The sequence below is a fragment of the Helianthus annuus genome, chromosome 15, assembly GCF_002127325.2.
Source record: "Helianthus annuus cultivar XRQ/B chromosome 15, HanXRQr2.0-SUNRISE, whole genome shotgun sequence".
Taxonomy (NCBI): domain Eukaryota; kingdom Viridiplantae; phylum Streptophyta; class Magnoliopsida; order Asterales; family Asteraceae; genus Helianthus; species Helianthus annuus.
The window spans coordinates 35,062,532-35,067,689 of NC_035447.2; positions in this window are offsets into that span (position 1 = coordinate 35,062,532).

Consider the following 5,158-nt stretch of genomic DNA (forward strand, 5'->3'; position numbering starts at 1 on the left):
ACAACACACTTCCTAAATAAGGAAGGTACAAATATGCGAAGCATTACAACAAATGCACTAGTCTTCACTCTAGAACCCTACCCTATGTGTGTGTGTGTGTATAAAGGGACTAGGTTATTCCCTGTGGTACCCACGGGTTGCTTTATTTTATTAGTTATTAATCATGTATAATTTTTTAAGTATAACGAATTAATTTTTTTTTAATTTGTGAGGACATTCACTGATAATCCTATATGTAAAAGATATTCTTCGTCAATCTCTATAAACACGCAGTAACGCCTTTACAACCCACTTAGCCTTCGGACCCGTTTGACCCTTTGTCTGGTATCTTATTAATTTACATTACTTATTTTGTTTATAGATACCTGGCAAAGGGTCAAACGGGTCGGCAGGCTAAGTGGGTTGTAAAGGCGTTATTGCGTGTTTATAGATTAACATTTTTAACTTCTAAAAACATAAGCTCGGGCACGTTGGTGAATTAACCCATTTAGCCAAAACCAACACTTTCATTTTCATGTGAGATCATTTCAATTGACACCGATAACTTGACACCAACACTACTTCAATTTAAGTGCTGGCTATCAAATTCAATTTTTTTGGACGACAAACAGCTCACCTGGCTAAGCTTTCTGTATTGAAACAGAAATAAAACTATTATACAAAAGCAAAGTAATGTGTAATTTGAAGTTCTATAATTAGGTTAATACTGTTACAAAACCTATTCTATTACAATACTGTTAGGATCGGAGGCTGTCTGTGATTGTGTTTGTTTGCATAAAACGAATAAGTGCAGCGGAAATGAGTAGCAAACTTTGTAAACACAAACAAAGGAAAGTGTAGATTGATAAACAATTGCTTTTCATTGAGTCAAAAGATTTACATAAAAGCAAAAGATTACAGTGCAGGCTTACAATTAAACTCCCCCTCAGCCTGATACACCAGAGTTGGTTACACAAGATGAAAGGATGAATTGAGGAGAAAAACTCACTCAAAACGATCAAGTGTAACAGTACAGAGTACTGTCATACTTATAGGCAAACCAAACTACTGATATGCTTCAGCTGACGTCACCATGATAGTGACATCTAACGACCTAACAAACTATAAATACTGTTCTATACAAACTACTGTTATGTAACATCTGATAATCACTAAAGTACAAAACATAAGGAAACTACTGCTTCACGTTCCACTGTTGTAGCCTTAGCACAGATGTTGAGTCTTCAGTGCTTTCTTCAAAGGTGATCAGTCTTTGAGAAGACAGTGCTTGAATCTTCAGCAGTACTTAGGAGACGGCAGTAGATAGAGCAACAGAGTTTGTCTTCAGCAGTTGTTAGATAATCATCAGAGTTTGGTTTATCAGTTGTTGTATTTGAGCAGCACTTCAAGATTCATCAGTTGTTAGATAACCACTGTCAAGGGGAAAGATTAGAGCAAACTGCTGCTTATTAAGTGTCCACTGATGGGATCCGGTTTTGGCTTTACATTATCTGTTCCTCTGTTAGGGTTCAATCCCAACAATCTCCCCCTGGAACAGATAATGCCAAAACCCTTCCTTATTCAGGACCTTTATTACTCATTAAGAGTGCCTTAGCTTGTTCTTTGAATTCAGCTTCAAATTCTTTGGCACTCTGGTCATCTTCATCCCTGCACAGTGACAGCTTAAGGAGATCCTGCAAATCTTGAACACTAAGGCCTAGTGCTTCTTTCCTTGATATATGCTTCACCTCACCATTGGCTCTGACCAAAGTCAATACGTGGGTCTTTTGATCAGACATCCACTTTAGTATTTTAAAGCCTAATGGGTTTCTTGGGAGAGATTTATTTCCTGATGAGTTGAGAGATGATGGCCTTGAAAACACATGCAAACTATCAGACATTCTTTTAAGGGCTTCTTCAATGACATTGTTTGCTGCAGCTATGTCATCTGCGGTTTCTTGTTCAATGAGTTCTTGCCTGTCAATCTCTGAAGTATTTGTTGCAGTGTTTGGTGATGCAGATTTGTTTAATGCCTTTTCAAACAGGCTCTGAAGCTTTGTTGAGTTGCCTTCTTTCAGACCCATTTTTATGATGATGTCTTTGAAGTACTCTGCTTCTTTTTCTTTAACCTCTGCCTCAGTCAGCTGTTGCAGTGTAAGGTTGTCTGCTGTTTTCAACACTGTTTTGAGGTTGTCTATCTGCTGTTCAAGTTTCAACATTTGTTCTCGTTTCTGTGCAGCCCTTGATTCAGCAGTTTTTCTATTCTTCAGCCTTTCATAGGCTTCATCTGTTTGCTGCCTAGACCATTTTGATATGGCTTCAGCAGTGTCTATCTTGGCATCCACCAACTCCCTTTTCTTTCTTTTATACTCAGCAGTGAGATCAGCAATGAGCTTTTTGTACTTACTCCAGTTTGGAGCAGTTTTCTTCTTTGAAGGGTCATTTTTGACTTTTTGGATCCTTTCAGCCTCATGCTTCAAAGCTATTAAAGGCCATTCTTTAAACTGAGATTCTTCAGCAGAATAGAACTTTTCTTTCATGATGAAGGCTAGAAGTTGTTTTCTCAATCTCTTTTTTTTATCAGCCTTTTCCTTTTCTAGCTCTTGAGCAAATTCTTCCATCTGCTTAACCTTTGCAAGGTAGAACTCCAGTCTATTAGCAATGCCTACTTCGCTTAGCCTTTCTTTTTCACTGTCAACTTTAGCTTTAACTTTAGCTTGCCTAGCCTTTAACTTGAGATAATCAGTTATATCTTCTAGAGCTATGTAGCCAATGAGTGAGGAGAATTTTCTTTTTGAAGGATCTGTTTCTGTATAAAACTGCCTCATCTCATTTTTGATGGCATCAAGCTCTAGTGGATATTTTTCAGCATTTGGATCATGTATCCCTTCATCGGCAGTAATAGGCTTTCTTTTTCTGCTAAAGAGCCTTGGTTGGGATATAGGAAAGGATAGAGTAGTGGTGGATGGTTGACTAACAACTGTTGAAACAACTAGTGTCTCAACTTCTACTGTCATTACAACTGCTGATGTGTCAGCAGATGTCTTCTGCTTTTGAGCAGGGAATGAAGTATGTGATGGTGGTGATGGTGGTGGTGACTCATCATCAGGAATGAAAACCCTTCTCCTTTTTAATGGAGGAGAGGCTGATGATGTTTTGGGTGGATCAGTGGTTTGTGATTGTGACTGACTGACAATGGTTGAAACAACTGGTATTTCAACCACTGTTGTCATTACAACAGATGTTATAACATCTGCTGTCTTCTGCTTTATGGCACGAGGCAGTGGTGGTGATGTGATTGTAGATGATGATAGTGGTGGTTTTTGTGTTATAGACACAGATGGTGATGGTGGTGATGGTACAGTAGTTGTGGTGGTGTGTGTTGAAATAGTAGTTGTGTGTGTTGGAGGTGTGTGTGTTGATGAGATGGCAGCTGTTTGGCTACTGACAGCAGTTTTTGTAACTACTGTTGTATCAGCTGTTGAAGTTTTTGTGGTTTTGGGTTTTTCTGGTTCAAAGTATATCCCATCTTCTATACCTTTCTTTTTCAGCTTGGTTTTCTCCCCCTTTTTGGCATTATCTGCCAGGGGTGTATCCATGAAGAAAATGGTAGATGGGCCTTTCTCCCTTTGAGCATTCTGTTGTATGCTGGCCTTTATAGCCTTGATGTCTGCTTGAGTGTCTTTGAACCGAGACTCCACCATGTTGGTCAGCATTTGTACTTGATTTGCGTGCTGTTTAGCAGCCAATTGTTGCTGATGTTCAAGCAGTGGTTGGAGAATATTCCATAGCTCATTTGCAGCAAATGCTTGTGGAGCAGGTGCTTGAGCAGGAGGAGCAGAAGATTGGGCTATTTGAGCTTCTAACAGTTGCTGCACCATATCTTTTATTTCTGCAACTGTAGATTCCAGATTTTCAACTCTGGCCGTCAATTCGTTGTATCTTGAATCATCACCTGATTTAACAGGATCATCTGAATCCCCACCAGTGGTGGTTGTATCAATGTGTGACTTAGGAGCTGTTGCCCAAAAGTTATCCATTGATGCCCCTTTTTCTTGGTACTGGGGACTTCTTTCTTCAGCAACCGATAAATCTTTGATGTTACCAGCAGCTAAAGATAACTTACTGGTGGTTACCGATGTTGCCATGGAAGAAATTGCCTTCAAGGGAATCTTAGTTATGTAACAACTGTCCAACTGAAGATCTGTTGATCCATCAGTTGTAGTTGCTGCTCCACTTGAACTACCACCGAGAGTTACTTGTAACTCAAGGAGTGTAGCCTCCTCAACTGTTGCTTGGATAACAGAGGTATTAACATCAGACCCAGTCACTTGTGGAGGTATGCTCTCAGTAATGGGTGATTGAGAGGAACTGGTTTGTGTCTGTGCAATATCAACTGCATACAACAGGGGTATTATTGATTTTGGCAATATGATTGGTGAGGGTATGGGTGTAGAAAGAGACATGTCCTTGGGATCAGGACTGTGGAAGATAGATCCGAGTGAACCTAGAGCTTCATATTGTGGTGTCCCTGTGCTTACAACTTGATCCTTTTGTGAGGATGCAAGAGGAGTTTGAGGCTGGGGTTGAGATCTTTCTACCAACTGCTGTGAGGAAGTAGCAGCAGTGGTTTCTGGTGACTTTTGTGTTGTCACTGGCAGTTGCTCGGGGATCTCATCTTCCAGAGTTGCCTTTGTTATGGGTTTGGTGGGTTTTCTGGATGGTTTTCTTTTGGTCTTTTTGGTGGTGGCAGGTGTGGGTTTCAGAGCAGTGGGTATGCTACTCTGATCACCTGGAGCAGTGGGCTCAGCAGTGGTTTCTATAGGGCCAGTGGCAGTTTCTAAAATCTGCTCTGCCTCTTTTGTTTTTAATTTTATTGGTGCCATCATTCTTGAAAAAGTTTCTATTGTTAAACAGTTTATTTTGAATGAGACACCTTGTTTGGGCAATTCTGCTTCTTTCTCAACAAACTTTTGTTCAAAATAGTAACTTAGAAACCTCGGAAAGAGCAGAAATGCCTTATTATCAACGTTCTTTACCAAATCATCAAATATTTCCTGGGAGTAGTTATAGTTTTCATTGTTCAAGATTGCATACCCCAAGCATTGGATTTTTGTTGGTATCTCATTGAAGGACGTTGTTTTATTTGAAACACACATGAGCAGTGTGTGGAATAAAA